The sequence below is a fragment of the Emydura macquarii genome, unplaced genomic scaffold, assembly GCF_026122565.2.
Source record: "Emydura macquarii macquarii isolate MOO-44397 ecotype Brisbane River unplaced genomic scaffold, CSIRO-AGI_Emac_v2 contig_2636, whole genome shotgun sequence".
Taxonomy (NCBI): Eukaryota; Metazoa; Chordata; order Testudines; family Chelidae; genus Emydura; species Emydura macquarii.
The window spans coordinates 30,757,692-30,780,494 of NW_027132773.1; positions in this window are offsets into that span (position 1 = coordinate 30,757,692).

Below are 22,803 nucleotides of genomic sequence, written 5' to 3' on the forward strand. Positions count from 1 at the left end.
TAATTTATATAAACTACACTTTAATTGTAAGTGATTAATTAACCACACTGCGGATATATTTTTGGTCACAGAATCCTAGAAATGCAGGGCTGGAAGGGACTTTGAGAAGTTTTCAAGTCCAGCCCTCTGCCCTGAGGTAGGACTAAGAAAACCTACAGCATCTCTGACAGGTGTTTATCCAACCGTTTTTTAAAAGCCTCCACTGATGGGGATTCCACAACCTACCTTGGAAGTCTATTCCTGTGCTTAAATACCCTTATAGTTTGATTTACCCCTTCCCCCAATTTCTAACTTAAATCTCTTTGCTTCAGATTAAGTCCATTGCTTCTTGTCCTACCTTCAGTGAACAGAGAAAACAGTTGATCACTATCCCTTCATAACAGCCTCTGCAATATTTGAAGACTGTTAAAGGTCCCCCCTCAGTCTTTGTTCAAGAACAAATGTCCATTTTTTTAACATTTCCTCATAGGTCAGGTTTTCTAAATCTTATCGTTTTTGTTGCTCTCCTCTGGACTGTCTCCAGTTTGTCCAAATCTTTCCTGAAGTCTGGTGCCCAGAACTGGACACAGTACTACAGCTGAAGCCTCGCCATTGCCAAGTAGAATGGGACAATTACTTCCCTTGCCTTGCATACAACACTTATGTTAATACATCCCAGAATGATATTTAGTCTTTTTTGCAACTACATCATATTGTTGATTCATATTCAATTTGTGATCTACTATAAGCCCCAGATCCTTTTCAGCAATACCATCACCTAGCCCGTTATTTCTCATTTTGTAGTTGTGATTTTTCTTTCCTATGTGAAGTACTTTGCACTTGTCTTTAATGAATTTCATCTTGTTTATTTCAGACCAATTCTCCAATTTGTCAAGATTGTTTTGAATTTGAATCCTGTCCTCCAAAGTGCTTACAACCACTCTGTCACCTACCAGCTCTGTGTTCTTGGGGAATCAGGGCGCAAAACCCCATCTCTCTCTCTGGCTCACCTGAATTACTACCCCCCACCAGCTCCTGCTTGAACCATAAACCAAAGGCATTTCAATATGAAAAGGCAGTGGAAAACCCTCCCATCAAGGGTGATACAACTCCACATGCCTCATCTACATCAAAGGTGTAAAAAGGGGGCATATGGAAGTCTGATCTACATTGAAGATGGAACATGCACTGAACTCTGGGATTGCTGAAGCAGGGATGCACTGCATGTTGGGAGATCCATGCTCTTGATGTAAATGAACTAACACCCGTACACATAGCTCCGCAGTTATCAGACCATTCTAGTTATTGATATTCAAAACACTGTATCCTGGTTGCATTGTGAGCTCTCTCTCAAGCAAAAATGCCCTTCCAGGAAGGATCAGCTCCTTTTGTCCAGACATTGTTTATCCATAAACAATCTAACCTCTGTTCTGATGCTTGGATCCATAATGCTGCATCAGTTACACTGTAACTTCCCCCTCTTCCTGATTGATCCTGCTGGGGACTCTGTCAGACTCAAAGTGCTCCAAGATCCTAAGCTGACCACCCTGTTGCTGGGAACCTCTGAGATGCATGCACCCCCTGCCTTCTTCCCCCAACACACTTTTTGTCTCTCTCCCTCTCTCTCTCTTAGTCCAAGGATAACTTTCTACTTTAGTAATCAAACCTGGGATAGCTTTCTCCAACACCCCAACTGTAGTTGTGTAGTACTGTAAGCATTTGATTGTTTTTGTCTCTTTGCATGGTATTACTATTAGTATCATAAGTTTTATATACCTAGCAATAAAATAACTGTTATAATTAAACTAGTTGCCACTTTCTCTCTCTTTTTCTCTCCAAACTTTATTTTACTCCTTTGTGTTCTTGGTCCCTATCTTGCTCTGTAGAAATGCTTCTCTTACCTAAGCCAAAGATCTCTGGAGTGCCCAAAAATCCTATGGGGTTTGCTCATCAAGGGAGTTACTGCTAGAACAATTGTGGTGTAAAGGGGCATATGAAGGGTACAGCTGAAAAGTGCTGTTCTGCCTAGCCTATGGAGTCCAGGGGGAAATAAGGGTGCGGCTTATGGTGCTGTTTGACCCAGCCTGAATGAGTCCAGGGGCAAATAAGGGGAGTAGCCGAAAAGTGCTGTTTGGACCCAGCCTGCTCAAGAAGTGTGCTCTATTTTGATGCAATGCAAAGGGGCATATAAGGGTGGCCACTGAAAGTGTGGTATCACCCAGCCTGCAGAGTTCAGGGACACATAAGGGGTCAGCTGAGAGTGCTAATAGACCGGTCCGCTCAGACGCACTCGGTTAATCTGGAATGTGTGTATGTATCTGTGTGTGTGTCTGGGGGGGGAGATTTGAATCTGGTGCTGGAGGAACCCAGCCCTGAAAACCTTAGGTCCTGCAGGATAGCTCCATTGGGTGGGGGCTTGTAGCCATATGAACACACAAGTAAGAGAAGCAGTACATTAGTAGAATCACACCCCTAGAATCACACCCCCTTCCAGGAAGGTAACCCTAATAAATGAGCATACTCCAAGGTGAAGGACAAATCTGGTAACAATTCCCACCTTGGTGTCAGCCGCAAATTTAGAAGCGTACTTTCCATTCCATTATCCAAGTCACCAATGAAAATATTGAATAGTACCACAACCAGCACTGATCCCTGCAGGACTCCACTACATACGCCCTCCCAGTTTGACAGCAAACCATTGATAAATGGTCTTTGAATATGGTCTTTCAAACAGTTGTCCATCCACTGTGTGGTAATTTCACCTAGACCACATTTCCCTCATTTGATTATGAGAAGCTCATGTGGGACTGTGTCAAAAGGCTTACTAAAATCAAGATAGATCACGTCTGCTGCTTATTCCCTCTCCAGTAGGCCAGTAGCCCTGCCAAAAAAGGAAATTATGTTAGTTTGGCATGATTTGTTTCTTGACAAATCCATGCTGGCTATTTTGCATAACCCTATTATCTATTAGGTGCTTACAAACTGATTTTTAATAATTTGTCCCAGTATGTTTCCAGGTATCAAAGTTAGGCTGACTGATCCATAATTCCCTGGATTCTTTTTGTTCTCCATAATAACTTTTATAAAATTGGCCAAGATTTTAAAACATAGGAACCTAAAGCTGAGCTCCAAAATCAATATTTAGATACCTGCCTGGTATTTGAAAGTTCCAAATACCCACGATTTCAGTTAAGGCTGTTAGGCACTCTGCACTTCTGCAAAAGTGTATGTTCCAGGCATGTACTTCAAGATGCCTTGAGGCTATATTCTGGGCTTAATTTCTTCTAATACAGGATTTAAGTAAAGTATGTCAAGAGTTCCAAAATGTGTCTCAAGGACCTGACCCCCAAAAGTCACTGAAGAAACATGAATGGAAAATTAGAATACATCAATTTTTTGAGCTTCTGTTGACTTCGGGATTGATCAAATGCCAAACAAAGTCAATAGAAGACTTCCATTGGCTTTGATGGTTGAGATCCTTACAGAGCAGTTAAGAGATTTACTTTCTTCACGCATAATGAAACAGAGAATATCTAAGCATTATGAAATGACAATTTCAAAAAACAAAAAAACAAAAACAAAACTGGATATAGTAATAAACATTTTGTATTTAACAACATGAAAAAAATTGGAAATTTTGCTTTCTGACTATATAAGGACTGAATCAATCATTGTGGTTGTACTTTATGTAAATACTATATACTAATGAATATATATATTATGTTAATACTAATATAAATATTATAGCCACCAATTCACTTAGAGCAACAACTATAACAATATGATATTGTATCACACAAATGAATTGTTTTATGACACAATTTTTATTCTTGGTATGTGAACATCAAAATATTTGTCAGCAACTTCCCATAAAATGTTCCCAAAGCCCAGAGGTAAAAACTTAACCCCATTGAAATTGATGTCAAAACTCTTTTGATGTCAAAGGGGTCTGGATTTCTAACTTTATCCCCATCCAACTTCATTAATATTTTTATTTTTATGAGCAAAAATATAACTTGATCTTACTGTTTCATTATGAACATAATATATTATTATTTATATTATCTATATTTAGATTCTGGGAATGTCACTCTGAACCTTAGAATGTCTGTTGAGTCAGTGTGAAACAATGGAAACAGTTACAAGCATGGTTGAGGGCTCTTTTTGTTCAAAATATCACCAGGTAGAATCATTGTGGGTTTCACAGTCCATTACCAAGTCTAAAGGTTTTAAGTTCTCAGCCGTTTTGACTTTACTAATTACCCCAGCTACAAGGCATGATTCTATGCCATGGTAAGTGTCCTAGACCATTGTGATATCACAGGTAATTCAACCAATTACCATCCTTACTTGCAACAATTTCATTGGTTGTAGGAGGGAAACCAAACCGATGATGGATTAATTGGCCCAACTGGCACACCTATGTGTCCACCTGCACAAATCAGCACAAAGCCCATACACAAATCAACACAACCAGCCACATAAAAACACAACCAGCATACACAATAACCTCAAACATAAAGCCCATCACCACATCACACATGCCTCATTCACCACCTGCCCAAATCCACATAACTCTCCCAGAACACATACAACAGCATAACCTGCACATACAATACATACTCAAACACACACAGCCTCTCATTGCAGCACAAACCTCACATTCTCCACAAATAACACAAATCTCTCAGCACAGCCCCTCATATGCAAAATCATCACAACCACCAATACCAAAGGCAGCGCATAATAATTCCAAGCATGACTCTGAAGCCTAAAATGCCTATTGAGTCAGTGTGAACAAATGGAACCAGCTATAAGCATGGCTGAGAACTCTTTTTGTTTAAAATATCACTAGATTTGAGCATCAGGGATTCATTGTCTGGAACCATGCAATTTTTAAGTTCTCAGCCATTTTTGGCTTTTTTACACACATGACTTTAGAAATTACATCTGTGCAGCTTTCAGCTACTACCATAAAATAATTGCTAATCCCAGACTAGCACTATGAAGGAGACTTTGAGTTAGATCCTCAGCCGATGTATATTGGAATAGCTCTATTCAGACCAGTGCAGCTAAGTCAATTGGCACCTACTAAAGATTTAGCCCTTTGACTCAGTGGACTGCATATACCTCCAGTGATCAGCCATAGTTACTTTACTGTGCAGTGTAGCCAAAAGAAACCCATATTTTAAAGAGTAACCAAGAAAACAGATTTTGGAAGAAAGGACTATGGATTTTATAAAGTAGCCAAAACCTTCACATATCCTTCAGCCTTAAGGTTGACTATTTTTGGTGGATTAAAAAAAGTTCAGCGAGCTTTTTTTCTTATGATTAAAAGAATACTGCACATTACTTTTCATTTCCCAGTTTCAGCTGGAACAGGAAATGTGATCATACAAAAATACAACTAGTTACATATCCCATCCAATGCTGTTCTTATGGCCAGGATGAAACAAGGAAGGTCTAGAAAAATTGTTGAAAAATCCTGTATTCACAGAATTTCCAGGCTGATTTGCAGCCCAAAGAGATTGGTTTAAGCTTTTGATAAGCATCTGAATGAGTTTCCTGGGTGCTCAATCACATTAAAAACAAAAAACAAACAAACAAAAAGACTACTCCTATAAAACTATTGAGGTTTCTCTGTCACTGCCACATGATGTGAGAAAGGTACATTAAATGAAAGCAACTTGGTGATTCAACCACTGCTTAGTAGAGGAGAAAAGGAGCACTGATAGGAAGTACTTCTATCACCATGGAACAGTAGCATCACCTCTGTCTACCATCAGCTGAAATACCAGACCTGTATCTGGAACTTGGGAGTCTTCTGGACTAAAATGGGAGTGGGGTAAAGGCCCTGGAGAATAAAAAAGGAAGCATACATGTGCAAATGGAAGGTAAAAAGAAAGATATAATATCATTATTACTAGTCTCGTATATGAATATTATTGCCATTTCATGACTTTATCAAATGAATTTAAAAGTAATGCCCAGTGTCTTGATTAAGAAGAACCAACCCATTTTACTTTATCTCTAAATAATAAGCTGATTTAAGAAGTAGTAATCATGGTGATTTAGCTTGCATTAGCATACAGCTTTGCTCATTTCACAAGTTAGTTGTTAGAACACTGGCAAAAAGTTGAGCCTTGCATAATGCTGTGGAAGTTCTGATCCTCCCCAGCATTATCCACCCTCTTGCAGAATCATTGGGAGGGGAGAACGAGTGTAGTAGTTTCCATAAAACTCCTTGCTCCCCCTGACACAGAAGGTATGTCTGGGGTTTCTTAAAGGCCCAGCCATCCCCAGCAGTTGGAACAATCAATTGTACAACCATCGCCTGATTTGCACTGAGTAATTGTCACCTATAACTCAGAATCTGGGCTTCCTTTTCAGCCTGATCTTCAGTGGCAGTGATTTCCATAGACAAAGATGCTCCATTGAGTACATCCTTTCCGCAAATCCCACAGATTTGAGTCAGTCACCAGCTGCTATACCTCTGTAGAACATAGTGGTTATAGTAGGACAAAGAAATAGAAAAGATCATTGAGATACCCAGGCCTTAACTCTGGTAGCCATTTTAATATTTGGACCAGGATTTCAAAATAGTCTTTGTATGGGATTTTTGCCAGTACAACATATAGGTACATTGTCTCATTGGTCCCAGGTCTCATTGGTCTGCTCTACCTATTAGCATGGCTGTCTGTGCACAATAAGATATTATTTCTTGGAAACCTTTGGTATCAGACCAAGGGAGACTGTGTTGTAATAGTCCAGGTCGTAGGTGGCAAACACCTGCCTGGCTAGGTCTAGATCCCAGAGGTTGGGAGGAGCATTCTCCTCATCAGCTGCGTATTGTAAAAGCATTCTGGGTACCACTATTATCTGGCATTCCGTATGCAGGACACCAAATTGTGCACAACTTTGACAAATGGAAGGCAACTATTCCCTATTAAGGACGAAGTCAAAGTTATGGATAATTCTTAAAACAATGCTTCCCCCTGTCAAAATGAGCCTCACAGTAAACCAATGGCAATACAACTACAGGTTCTGATGTGCTGCCATAATTTGGCAAGGGAGTGCACAGGGGTCCCTGGGAGTATGCTTTGAGGGGGAAGGGTTGACATCCTTGGGAATTCTAGCTCCCCCCTCCATTAACTTTCTCAAGCCCTGCCCACTTCATGCTTGCACCAGACTCACAGACGAGTGGAGAGAACATGCCTATTATAGGGCTTCAGTGCAGCTGTAGAATTTCTCTCCTAAATTGCTCCCCTGCACATATTTTTGCACAGGCATGGAGCATATTAGCATAGGGAGCTTAATTATATCCCTTCATTACAAAAGTCTACAGCATCTATAGACTGAAAAGTTATTGTAGAATTCTGTAATGTTTCTAAAAACACATTATCTTGGATACAGAGAATAATTAAAATGGTCACCTCACTATCAAGGATGAGGCTTTGAGAGGACAGAGAGTAGTAGAGACCCTTTCAAGGACGGGGGGGGGGGAAGAAATCTTTACTGGGGGTAGTTGAGGTAGTGTTGTACTTGTTTCCTATCCTTTCCTTTCTCTCTCCCCCCCTTACCTTTGTTTCAACCTGGAGTGGCTGCTTCTCTTTCTTCCCCTTTCCTTCCTCTTGCTCAGGGCATTGGGACAGTGTGTGAGGGGTCATGTGTTGCATTGGGAGCCTGTCCCACCCACTGCTTCTGCCGTTGTGTAATAGCCACATTGTGGCCAGGTGATTGGTTCAGGTTTGAGTGTGGTGAAGCAGTAGAGAGGTTCATACAGTTTGTTGCCTAGTCTGAGTAGCCATTGTGGGCTACCTAATTTTAGACACAACCTTCCCACACTTAAGCTCATTGTTGGATCTCTTGTGATTCCAGGAGCTAAATCAATCACTCATTTGGGGGTCTAGAAGGGATTTTTCCTACATGGCATAACTGGCAAACTGCTGTGTTTTATTACCTTCCATCTAGGATCCTAGAGGTCTGCTTTGGGGATTTTAAATTACTGTTGTTACAAATTTGGCAGGTTCCAGCACATTTGAGGAGTTAGAAAGAATCTGATTGAGGACTTTGTAAATCTACTGGATTGCCTCGGCATTGGTCACAAAAGTCTGGGGTGAGGGGATTTACCTATATGTCTTGTGTTGTTTGTGGTTCCCTTCAAATTATCTCTTGTGTGAAAGAGGAGGTGGATCTGAACTGTGGCTTGATGGGCCTGAGGGGGCAGGGCCTTCAAAAGCACCCTCAGGTTTATAATCTACTGGAGCCATTGCTGCCAGATGTGTTTCACATTGAAAAAATATTCTGGGTAGTTTGGTGGTAGTTACCCCAGCTAGGGAATAGTTTTAAATAAAGTTGTAGCCTCTGCATTTAATCATATTATAGAACCAGTTTTTCATTGTTTCTGTGTACACATCAATATTCATTTCAGACAAAGAAAAATTATTCTGTATGAATTAAATGACTAGTGAGATATGAGACTTCACTCAAATTTCCTAAATAACCTTCCTCTTTGTGCAGTATCTTTTACTCTCAAACTCAGGACTCTTGGGAAGACATCATTGCACATAATATACTAACAGTTTCACCAAGTCAGACTATTAAGAAACCCTAACTGAATTCTCACATCTGATGATTAGTTTCTTAAATGACTATACAGCCCCTGCTAATATATTTACCTTATGTACAATTCAAGGTCATAAAATGAATGTATACCGATACAATGCTCTGCAATATTTCTAAAGGTTTACAAAATTAATCTTTAAATAGTTAATAAACAACTTTTATGCAAAAATATCAAAACATTGTAAATGTAGCTCTCCTGAGAGCAGAATTTTACCAATGATAGAGGGCCTGATTCTGATCTCACTCAGTAAGATGAGAATCAGATCTGGTGTGCTTAAATATAGAGATATACTTATATCTAGCCAGGCTATACCGTACATCTCAACAATGTTGCTAATAATTTTGTTATGACATCCAACTTTGGAATTTTCTGTCATTTTTAAGCAGGCCAGTTTCCACTTATTTCTGGAGATTTAATCAAAGTCCAGGAAGCATACTTAGGAAAGCATTAGCTACATTGTTAATCCATGTTATTGGGAGATGAAAAGCCAGACCATTATTTGCTCTGTTGATGGAGGCTTCAAAATATATGGAAATTAAATCTGATATCAGTACTTGACAACAGCAATTAAGATATGACCATTATATTCGCATAGTCTCCTTAAAAAAAAAAAGATTAAAGTATAGCTCTAAGGCATCAAATCTGCATAATATATGTACCACACACCCCGACAGTAATTGGATATATTGCTAGCAAAGAGTATTTTAAACCCCTTGTATATGCCTTTTAAACTGTGATTGATTGTCTCTGTTTAACTCATGCTCTTGTGTATATCTAATGAGAACTATGTTAAACCTATGCAGTATTAAATACTCTAGATTCATATTAGGCTTCCAATGCATTCCAATGTCTCTAGCAGACAGCCCTGTTTTTTAATGGACACCTATTATTCTAATATTGTTACATTTTAAACTAAAAAAATGGATGGTCAGGAAATGTGACTAACAGTCACATTGATCATAAAGGATGACATAAAAAATCCTATAATTGCCCCTCAGGTTTTCTAGCATCTATTTAAAAATATTCCTCACAGTGAAATGATTTAACATAATCTTATTCCAACAGTGAAAGTGTGATAATGGAACCCCTTCAGGAACCTTTTTAAAATGGTATTTTTAAGGTAGGGAGTCAATCACTATACACATTGACCAGAAAATTCACTCAGATGGATCATGTTTGTTTTATTTTTTCGAAAATCCTGAGAAAAATAGAGTTTACAGAAATTGAAATAATATTGATAATGTTAAAAAAGTCAACTTTTTGCGTTACTTACAAAATGTCAATACTAAAAGTAAGTACAAAAGATGAAACTTGTAGATGAAAGCCCCTTAGTGTACAAATCTGTGGAATAGTATTCTTTGCCTTGTTCCCATTAGAGCACACTGATGTGATGCCAACTCCTGGTGCCTGTACACAATATGAGTAAATGGACCATGGGAAAGAGAGTTCTATGGGGATCAGATGTATGGAACGCTTTCACCCAGGCTTCTCTTCAACAGCTACTCTACCTTTTGTGCTATATTTGACCTTGAGCCTACTAAGACTTTTGCACATGCTGAACCTTATACCCTTTGAATAGCCACATGGACTTAACATGGTTGCCTAGGCGTTTAATTGCTTTTTGTGTTTTTTTGGACAGTGGAACAGCAGAACTGAAAAACCACTGGCTATGAGCTCATTACTGCCTGCCATGGTCATAAAACACCCCTCCCATTGTGAAACATCACAGAGTATGGCTCTTTTGAAATCAGGGATACAGGGATACAGGGTCTCCACACTCTATCCCCCTGCACAGCAGAACCAGAGGAGGCTTAGCGGTTTTGGTGGAGGCCTTTGAAAATGAATTTTGTTCCAGTCTAGATATGTTGGGGATCTCGACAACAAGAAATCTGAAAAGGATAATCAACGAGTACCAGTGATCATTCAGCAAAAAAAATGTATCATGCTGAGCTGAGCAAATCAGAATCCTTACAGGCCTCAGATAATGGACAGAACATGTGCTGAAAATGTTGACTTATGCGAAAGTGACAACATCACAATAGATTGAAAAAGAAGAGGACTTTATAAATGTATGGTCTTCATTTCTATGAGCAGCTCCTCCATTAACAGCTTCTTGGATCATTTTGAATATTTCCAGTGACAACCATCCAACCAGAACTATTATGATTCATACCAAGTCTTTTTCTCCTTAATGAGCAAAAAGATATTTAAAATCTTCCTTTTAGTTAATCATACTTACATCATAATATGGAACTGACTTGCCATATGGAACAAACAGTTCATAATAACTTTAATATGCCTCGTACACATGAAGGATTTTGCAAAACCCTGGCTACCATGAAAAATGGTAAGGCTCCTGGGTCTGACGGAATATTTGCTGTGGTCTATAAATGTGGATGTGATGCAATGACTGATCATATAACCTCATCTATTTTAATATCTAGGAGCAAGAAATCGTACTGCAGCCACTGAAATATTTGATTACCATATACAAGAAAAAGAGGCTTCAGGGATTAGTACAGAAGTATCTCTTTATTACCAGCTGCAGGAAATATAGTGGTTACTGGACAACATCAGAGAGTTGCACTCAGAGTAATTATGCCTACTTCAATCACAACAAAGCATTGTATGGGTATGAGCTACGTAGGAAAATTCCAGGTAACCTAACAAGGAACTTAAAATAATCTTTAATTACCTAAAAAAAGCCTCTGCCACAGACAGCCATCCTGGACTTAAGAGTCTAAAGAGAAAACATGGATACCCAGATGGGATGGCACTATTATATATTTCTTGATTACATGGTTGGATAAGACTGTGCAAATAAAAAGAGACATCTGACTCTTGATCCTTCTGTGTCCAACTGATCCCCTTACTCAAATTTAATAGCACCTTACTCTATATGTAGTCCCACTGAAGTCAATGGGAGCTACTTACAGAGTGAGATTCTATTTACGATGTACAAAGGTAGCAGAAATTAGCCCTTTGGTTTTACAAATGGTATTAAGCAAGAATGGGTCACATCCCATATTTGCACTTTAGGTGACAGATGAAGCAACTCATGCCCTAAATTTGAGGGCAAGGATTAGATTTATCTCAGGCAAACTTAATCTATCTCATCTGTGTGCATCAACAAAGATGTCAGAACCCCTTAGTAGGAAACGACTCCTTGTGAATGACTGTTCCCTTGTTTTTCCTAATGGTTTGTGTACCAATCTTGTTTTGCTTTGGGAAAACAGAGAAATGTGAAAGTCTCTTTCTACCAGCAATATGATCACATGCTTTCCCTGTTTGTTTTGGGGAGAGGAAGGAACTTCACAAGCCTGGATTTGCCTACAGCCTGACTTGTGATTATACTTTGTTTCAAAAAAGGAAAGAATCCCAGAAACTGGGTTTGTAGCCTGTCTGCAGCCTTCAGTTGACTTCAAATTGGAGTAGAGGAAGGGATGGCAGCTGGAGAATTTTGAGGAAACAAGTACACACTGCTATCTTGTTAGGCCCTGAGCTTGGCTTTCAAAGGTGCAGGATTGGCAGGTATTTCCACCTCCCTTCAGTACTGAGGATTGCAGTAGCAGTGCCTTTGTACAAATACAATTTGTTATATACAGTGAAAGAACATCCATTTTTTTAAAAAGTGTATGTTGGAATAACGTTAGGATGTTAGAAAGGAACGCGTGAGTCTGGAATCTTGATATTTTGTTAACTGGAAGATATACAGTATGCTACTGTTTATAACTTAGGAACCCAATACTGAGCATTTAAAGAAATACAGAGAAGAAACACACAGCCATGTACTGGCTTTAGTACATGTGTGCAACTCTTTTTGGCATAATTGGTGTTGCTTATGCCAGTTGAGAGAGTTATATAGCACAGAATGACACCTTATGCACTTTCACTCTTCATATTCTCTTCTAGTTACCCCTTTTTTCAAAATATACACTATGAAAACTTAAAAGTAATATCTGAATTGTTCATGAAGTGTATGAGCAAAGACGTGCTATCTAGCAGAAAGAGGGCATTTTTTTCAAAACAAGAGAGCTTTACTGCTACAATAGGAGTAGAGGAACTTCCAAAATTTTCATAGTTCTAGTTTTAACTTGTTAAACTCAGCATAACACAAAAAAGAAAGAACAAAAGAAAGAAATAAAGAATGAACAAATTTAGGTAAATCCTGTGACTCTATACAGCGTAAAATTCCATCAAATATTTTGTGAACCCATCTTCAGACATTTTCCCCCAAAGCATAGTCATGCTGACTCAAAGCCTTAAGGTTTCATTTCAAGCTTTTCTCACTTGATCCCAATATCTAAAGACTTAAAGGGAGAAAACGTACACACACACTAAGCATGTGGTATCTACTTTGTATTCCTTCCTTTCTACTGGAATTATTAATCTTATCTTAAACGAAATCTTTGTATTGGAGATTTATTCTATTTATTTAAGTAGCCCATCCATAATTATTTCAAGTCTAGAATTCCCAGTGATTATATTAATTATGAAGCTTTGATCAGGTTCATGCTTATATAATTCTATCTGTTTCACTGGAAGTTTTATCTTTCTACATTTTAGCTAAAAGCAGACTGGTGTTTTGTATTACAAATATGCATTTACAGGTTAATATTATGGGCTGCTGAGCACTGGTGATGAAAGTATGGAACCAGAATTATAAAATACTATCCAGTCCTAATTGTGAGCATGTCACAGTGAAAATGGATTCAAGGAATGTGACATGTCATATGGTTAGATACTATTATTCCACTTTTGGCAAGAGCGTGCCAGCCAGGAGCCAGTTCAGCTTATGGCATAATTTAGAGCAGTCTCCTGTACCTCCTCCAGTTTGTCTTCCATCATTTTCCCTCCACTGAATCTGCTCTCACCAAAGTCTCCAGTGACCTCATCTTGGCCATATATCAAGCTCTGTTCTCCATCCTTGATCTCTCTGCAGCTTTTTTATACAATCAGTCATATCTGCCTTCTTGAGATCTTTGCCCTCCCCCGGCTCCATCCTCACCTGTTTCTCCTTCAGCCAGTCTGATCACTCCCACAGTGAGTCTTCAAATCACACTTCTGCTGTAATGCCTACTGAAACTGAACAATGGCAGTTGTAGATGAATATATCTGTAAAAAAGGAATTTTTAAAAGAAGAAACTTTCAGTTTGTTCAGAACCAGCTAGCTGTCAACACTCTAACCCTAACTGTCCTCCCTCATGCACTCTCTCCAATTGTTTGTTATACTCACTTGCTGCATCTTGTCTGAAATTAAATTGCAAACTGTGTTTATATACTACGTTTATATTTTCTAATATGGTGCTGCATCATTGGTACCCTTTGGTGCTATCAGAATATGAATAAATAATCCTATAAATGAGTTGACTAGAGGACCTACACTGTGAGATTTCCCTGGGACTCTGTACTTAGAAGGGTCTTTTGATCTCTCAAGTGTCCCCAGTGTGTGACTGTCTATGCTCCTATCCGTTAAAGGGGTGAAGGGTTTTGGTCAATTCGGGTCCTTTGGAACCTGAGGACTTCACTCCACTCTTCTCATTATCAATAGAGGAATAGGTTCTTAATCTTTCCCTGTGACCATCCATAAAACAGAAGAAAGCTTCTAATGTATATATTGTTTCTGAGTCCAGGAGCTGGGAGGGTCTCACTATAAGAGAGGAAGGATGGTCCAATAATTTAGGTACTTGCCTGGGATTCAGGAGCTTAGGTTCAAGTAACTACTGTGCAGCAGGTTTCTTGTATGACTGTGAACAAGTCCTTTGTCTTTCTATGCTTCAGTACCCCATCTGTAAATGAGGATAATATCACAAGAATGTTGTGAGGATAAATATCTTAAAGGAGGACATTCTTACACTATGGTAAAGGAACCTACTTTATCTAAGTATCTTAGATAAAACACCACATGGGAAAAGCATTCCTTCTCATTGTTTTGTAGAAATACTTACAACGATGCAGAATCTGTATTCTTTCCTCTGCATAGTGCTGTGACTTCAGATGTGACTAATATTTAACATGTTTAATGTTGGCTTCTTGTCCTGAGACTACCCTTTATTTGTCTGTTTGTTACTTTGCACGTCTGTTGATTGCTTTGACTCTTGTGCTTGTTTGATATTTTTAGTTTGATTTAGTTTGATATTGATATTAGTGTTTGATATTTTTAGATTGCTTCATTTATTATGTATATTTTATGTTAACAAATCTATTTGCATAAGGTTTGGAAATACTGAAAGCACTGTTGAAGGTCTTTTATCTGTATAAAGAAAATATACTTTAGAGGCCTTTTTCATTCTAGTGTAGTGTTCCTGTTTTTAACTTTTTTTTTAATTTCTGGTCTGACCTTAGGTAAATCTCTTTTCCATTCTGATCCTTAAACCACAATTACAACATGATATTTGAATGCAGTGAATACAATCTTGCAAAACTGTTATTAAATTTTACCAGCCCAGGCACAAAAAGTATTCACCTACATGAATTATGATGACAAAGCCACTGATATTTTACTCCCATATTAAAAAAAAATACAATCCATGACCAATATACCAAATAGAATTCCCAAAATCTGATTTATTTAATTGTTTTTAATAATCAGGGCTTTTAAGGCTTGATTAGATCTGGCATAGTTTACATGCAGTGAGGGTTAATAAAGATTAAAAGAAATTTTCACAGAAACAAATGCTTTTCACTTCAGAAAAAAACATATGGGAAAATATTTCTCTGTACAAATGTTCAGCTGGGTTTTTTTTTCTATACACAAAATGTTTAGCATGGTACTAACTTGGAACTTCTAAGTGTCACAACACAGGAGAGAATTTTTTAATTATAGTAAATATCATTGATTTCAATACTTATATATATTTCCTGCAATGTTTTAAGAACATAATAGACAATATTTTAAGAATTTTGCAACTGATGACCAAAAATATTGATTGCATCATTCTGAAGTTAATGGTAAAACTTCAACTATATATGGAGAGATGATTGCCTGGCCCAACGCAGCCACAAAGATGTGTAAAGACTTGGATTAAGGCTCTATATCCAGCTTCCTATATAAATATATCCAGTTGAAGTAAATGACTCTACACTTGAACTAAGGAGCTACTCAGCCTGAGGAAGGGTAGCAGAATCTAATTCTTTGTAAGTAAAAGATGCCTGACTAGGATCTTAATTACATATTAGGCTTTCTATAGTGATATTGCTGCTATAATCAGCGATCCAGCTCTACATAATGGAACCTTCCCATCAGTTACTTCCGCTCCATTTCAACTAAATTTTTAATATAATTTACGCATCAACTGTGCAATGAATTCTTTCTGTACAGTACACATAATAATTTATAAGTACTCATCAAAACAGATAATAAATCAGTTCAAGCAGATCAAGTTACATACCCAATTTTGTTATACATTCCTTTTAAGAAAAAGAGAGAAAACAATTACTCTGTTAGTTAGATTTTTTTTTTTTTTGCCAAGAACATAAATGAAAATATGTGTGAAAATAAATGTTTCTCTCAGAAAAAGTCTTCTAATTTTAACACGCATATGAAAGGTCTCCACAAAAAAGTAACTTTTGAAAAATGTTATGAAAATACATCAGATTTCTTGTAAAATAATAAAAGGTTCAAATTGCTAAATTTGCTTCCTTCATTGAAGTACTCTTGACTTTGGCCTTGATTCAGCATTCACTTAAGCAAGTGGCTAACTCAAAGTACATTGTTTCGTTGTCATCAGAGGGACTTAAGTATGACCTAAATGCTTTGCTGAATAGGGAAGAATTTAAGGACATGCTTTAAATGATTTGCTGAAGTAGATTGTGGTTATTTTTTATCCCATATTGCCCCAAATGTATATAGAAATACTCAATCTCCTTCAAAAAATTATTGAAGGTAGATCCTTAGGTAATGTAAACTGCTATAGCTCCATAGACCTCAACTCCCTTTGACTTCAATGGAATTTGGACAATTTACACTAGGTGAGGATCCGCCCCTTTTAATCAAATCTGTTCCATGGTGAAACCAACACTAAAGTTATGGCTACACTGGTGCTCATACCCAAATACTGGATCATGTTCATGCAGGAATGAGCCAGGCAAGCGCACCCCAAGAGTCCTCATTTGCTGTGCTAGACACCCGTAATACACTGTACCCGCATCTACCAGGTCCACACTGCTGCTCTAGGTACATTACTGGGATCGTATTCTTGGAGTCTTTGCATCACACAGAGACTCTAGGAACCCTTTGTGGTCTGGTGTTAGTCCTTCCTGGATGGAAGAATGTGCCCTGGTTTCACACATTGATGATGGTGCTTCTGAATCACCCTGCCCTTCACTTCTGTCCCTGAAAAAACCTGGATCAAAGTCATGGATCAGTTGGTAATGTGGTCCTGCTCCTGCTCCTTGTTTCTGTAGAAATGTTTATGCAATGGAATACATTCTCCACAAGATTTTGGATGGCATTTTGGCAGCATTTTCTGACTTGCTGATGACAGCAGGCCTTTAGGATTGGTGACAATTCATTTACGGCACAATGCATGGATATGTTGAAAGCAGCTGTTCTCATGGAATCACCTTTGGTTTACAGTCACTTCTGGTGCAGGAGAACCAGTAGGCTGTGGTGGGACCACATTGTCTTACAGACTTGAGATCACCAGCAGTGGCTACAGAGCTTTGCATAAGGAAACAGACCTTCATGAAACTATATGGGGAGTCTGCACCTACCCTCAAGCACTAAAACACTCACTTGAGGAAAGCCATACTGGTTCAGAAGTGGCTGGCTATCCCAGACAGCTACAGGTCTGTGGCAAACCGCTTTGGAGTAGGAAAGTCCCCTGTTGGGGCTGTGGGTTGTGAAAGTTTGTGAGGCAATTAACCATAGGCGTGTGTACGGGGTGTGCTGGGTGTGCCCAGGCACGCCCTAATGTAGGGGTGTCAAACAACCAGCTCGCGAACCTTTTTGATGCGGCCCACGGCGCCATCTTGCTGGAGGGTAGAGCTGCCGTTAAAAGAGAGGGAGGTGCGCGATTTTTCGTCAGATGACAAGACAGAGTGAGCTGCCACCGAAAAAGAAGGAGTTGCGAGATTATGCAGCGGATGGAAACACGCCGCGATCTGCTGCCGAAATACTGCTGCTCGCGATATTTCTCGGTGGAGACTAGGACACGGCGAGAATTCCACCGGCAGGCAATTCAAATATGGCCCACCAGTGGAATTGAGTTTGACACCCCCGATAAAGAACATGAAAAGTCCCTGGGTGCACACCTAATGAAAATTGCCTGGGTGCACACCCTAATGAAATGTGCTGCGCACGCCTATGCAATTAACATTATGGCTTACCCATAAGGTAAGGGTATGGCATAAGAAACACACCTGAAATTATAGCTCGTTTCCAGAAGATGGGGTTCCCAAACTGTGCTCGGGGCATCGATGGCACTCATGTGGCTATAGTTTGCCTGCCACATGGGGCAAGTGATCAGATGAACCACAAAGGATACTATTCCATCATTATGCAAGGCTTGGTGGATCATAGTGTCATGTCACCACAGGCCTGGTGCTCTCTCTAGGCTCTGTATGGTTCCTGGGAGGAAGCCCCTTCAGTGTGTCAGCACTCCTCCAGGGTTGCACTCTCTTTCTGGAGTTAAACCCCTTGGCTCCCCTGCCTCCTGGGATCTCACCTTTGAGCCTTCAGCTTGCCTGCCTAACTCTGTGAGCTCCCTCAGCAAGTCCACTCTGTAGTGTTCGTATTATATCTTGGTGGCGGGATGGAGCAAATGGACAAAATGATTCAAAATTAGCTTCTTTATTAGATGAGGTAGTGAAAGAGAGAGGTTACTGGGAACCGTCTGCAATAGTACAACAGAAGTTCCAGCACAAATCCCAATACAAGGAGTAAGATACAGGCACAATCAACAATAAGAGCAAAAAGTAATTTATGACACATAGGGGTGGGCATTTTACCCCTGGGCAGCCTCATCTACGTCGCAGCAGTGCCACAAAATTTCTAGCACTATTGCCCATATCAAAAAGAGTATGAGGAGGCTACTATCCACATGAAAGGTATAACGTAACAATTGGCAGGTAGATATATGCATTTTACACCAGGGGGAAATGCTCACAGTTGTTGTTGTTGTTTGTTAGCTGAACAGCAGCAACACTTAGCAAACCACAAAGCAAGGAAAAAGTCCACCAAGAGGACACCCACTGAGATATACTCCTGGGGGCCCATCAATCTAGGAGAGGTAGGCCAAAGGGGCTTACAAGCACGTCTAGTCCTACCTAAGCGGGAAGGAAGGCGCTTACCAATGCAAGAACGAGGAGACCCATGTTTCATTCTGATAAGCGAGTGGCGACCAGGGAACCGTCCTGCCCGAGGCATCCGCTAGTGCTTCCACGGCTCCACGGAGAGTCTCTCAGGAGGAGGGGGCTACCAGGCCTTCTTATACCCTTTTGCTATCGCTGGGGTAGGTGACGTATATCTCAATCCCTACAGGGATTGGGCCTTGTCTTATGTTCCATTAGTCTATTGGTGGTTAATTAGGGACTTCTTGGAATAAGGTGACGTTAGTTGTTTACTTCAAAAAGGTTAGTCTTAATGCTGATACTGCTTAATTTTACTGCTAAAACAGCGAATATTCTGCTGACCAAGTGTCAGCAGATTTATATTTTCATCTCGGGGACTTTCCAGGCTTTATGACTGTTCCTCTTTTGGGCCGAGGCCTTTCAGAGGACAGGTTCTGGGCCTGGCTCCTGAGAGGCCTAACTCTTACTATACTTGCTTTCAAGGCTTATAATTGCCTTCAGGGCCTTGCTCTTGTCAAGCTAAGCTGATTTCATGTTACAAAGTCTTGCGCGCCCTAACACACTCACACTGGACCCATGGGGGGAGGCTTGCACACTCAAATGGAGCAATGCAACCCTGACCTCTTTAAACTGGAGTGACTCTCACACAATGTTATAAAAGAGAAGGATTTGTTAAATGTCTGGAATACAGTGTAGAAAGCCATAAGTTAACATAGAGAATGAGAAGCTATAGCCAAGTCCATCTGGGTGTGACCAGAGCCCAGGGCACCCTTTCACAGCACCCAGTCCAGCAACCATCCTGCTTTGCACAGACCACACTTAACTCACTCAACCTGATCCTCCTCCTTCCTTTGTCCCTCTTCCTGGGGAAACAACTATTTGTTCCCCAGCTGGTCTGAACTGGCTGGTTTCCTCCAGAGGGGGGTCAGCTGTCCATGGTAATAATTTTCTAGACAACCAGATGTCTGGGTCATTGTCTTCTGAGTTCTCCATGGGCATGGGGCACTGGTAGGCGACAGTCACACCTGGATTTCTGGATCTCTGCAAAGAGTAGTCACCCTTCCCCCACCTGGTTAAACATGCAGCACACAGGGGAAACTGAGGCATACATTATTCTCATCCAAAGCACTAGGAGAAATTCCCACTTTGTCACACACAGAGGCAGGTTTATGAATACTAATGTGGGGAAAACAGGATACCATGACACCAGGCTGCTGAGGAGATCTGGCTTGTATCTGAACTAGGGGAAGCAGGGATTTTATTCAACAGGAACAATATGGTTATATACAGTGTATCTTTGACAACTGTTATTTTGGGGAACCATAGCTCATGAAAGCATACCCTGATGTCAGCAACCCTGGAAAAAACTCAATTTCAAGCTTACTAGCTGAGGGATGGTAGTGGAATGAATATTTGGTAGGTTTCTAACCCCATTGGTGCTGCCTGCAAACTCATTTGGATGTCAGTGTGGCCAACACGATTTATATGATTTGTCTGATTATGGCCTGCTGAGCACAGCACAATGTTTGTAAAGGTAAAGGCAAGTATTTCTGTGCAGCATGACCTCAGGACACTTCTGATTTGCAAACCATGTTCAGGAAGTCAGATCCTGCACACATGTATACTGGTGCTGGGCCCAGGCAGGCAAGGAAAATTAGGGCTGCCATATAAAACACATCTGGCAGCACATAGGGACAAAGACAGACAAACATCTGGCTTGTACTGCTGCTAGGTGACCACCTTCACAGCCCTTAGTGAAGCTGCTTAAACCATGCCGACACATGCCGACAGCAGTATGATGCAAAAGTACTTATTAAGGATTTTATTTTCATCTGATTTTCCACTTGTTGGATTTCTTAATTTGTCTGTACTTGTAACAAAACACACTTGTATGAAACCCATCATACCAGATGCCTTGAACATGTTTATGGAGTGGGGTTTGGGGTGAGGGTGTCAACTGTGGCTGTGTTGTGATGCAACCATTTCTCAAGCATTGTATTTATGTTTCTTACAATTCACCTCTAGATATAACTTATCTCTACAACTTTGCTAAATGTGATTAAGTTTTGAGGTGGGTCTGTCATTGGTAACAGTTACCACCATTGTTTCATTGCATCGATTTTCAATTTGTATGCGTTTATCCCAATTTCCAGCTGCATGGGGAACTTGACTTACAGGATTTCTACAATGCTTTAACAGTTCACTCTGCATCTGATTCAGGGGATGCTGGCAGTCATTTTGTGACCAACTGTGTTCTAGTGAATGCCACTATTCACAACTGCATGGAACCCTTCTTGACAGGATTTCTGCTATGTGTTTATGGTGAAGGGTTGGTCTGGGGAGGGGAACAAATCCAGCCATTGTGTGACTGAATGCATTTTCATTGTCTAAGTGCCTGCCAGAATTCACACCAGTTTGGAAGTCTTGTGGACAAGTTTCATGGAACATGATTAAGTTGTGGTGTAGAGTTGCTGGGAGGCAGGGGGAATAAAGCCATTGTGTCACTGTTCATTGTCTCCAGTAACTATCCAATTCACAACTTATAAAGATGTCTCTTTAGACTGAGGTATGCTGGAATGTACTTGAGATGTTGGGTGTGTGAATGCTGCAAAGAAGTAGTAGTCACTGTGTAATAGATAGTATTTTATGTTTGTTTGTTTGTCCTTCCCAAGATGGGCCATAAAGACATTACCAAGGATAGAAATGTGCCCTTTGTTGACTGCATCGATGAAGTCACCTATGTGGAAAATTATTAAATGTATTTGAGTATAGAAAACTTACCCCAAACTTTTCCCATCCCTGATGTTTATCCTAGAAAGTGCTGAGATTCCAGAACTTTTGGGCCATTAAAAACATTTGCTCAGCTCTGCAAAATTTACTACGCCATTGAATGATATGAAGTAGGAAACTTGACTTTTCTTGCAGTACCTAATGACTAGGGTTAGTGGGTGGGTGTGTTTTCAATACACACAATGAGGATGCCCAGGGTACATGGTGTCTAACAGTAAAATAAATGATTTTCATTCCATAATAGTTTTCCCATTGTTTTATTCTTCATGGACAAAACAATACAACAGTTTGCTGAAAGTACATCAGTAAAGAACGCCTACTGGAATCATTAAGCAATACAAACATTGGCTGTACTGCACAGATTTGGAACGTGTGCTGCATGAATGATTTTTGAAATGCAGTCATGTATCATGGTTTGAAATGTCCCTACACTGCAATGCACAAAACAGAAATTAATTCAGAAATGGCCACAGTATGTTTCTGTCTCCCACCTCTCACCCATACAGTGACGTCAGTGAATGAATGGGAAGTTACGTGTGAGTCATTACAGGACTGTGCTTTGCATCATTTGTGTTATTTCATTATATGTCACAGGGACTTTAAGTGGCTGTCTGGTAAATTCATGTAAGGAGATTGTGTTCTGTTCATTTCCATGCACAGCAGTGCACTACAACTGTACTCACAATGTGGCAGTGTTATTGGATACATGGTTCCCAATTTCCTTATCATACAAAGCTGAACTGTGAGGTCAGTGAATGCATTAGTTAATTACCTCATCATCTTTACTGTACTGATTTATTTTTCATACACTATTATGTATGTGGGAAAAGACATAGGCAAAAGACTAAATGTAATGATTCTGTTACTAGAAGGGCATGCATCCTGAAATGACAACAGAAAGGGAAACGTATTGTTATACACAGAAAAACCATAGCAGAAAACCATTCACAGGAGAAAAAGGAGACATATAGTGAAATCAAATTTAAATATTCATGAAGTTGTGAGGTGGATGGTCATCCTGTTCCAATACTATAAATTGAACAAGCACAAAAAATTCAATGTCTAATTCCATGACAAGTTGCACCGGACACCACAGCAGCACATGAACACACTAT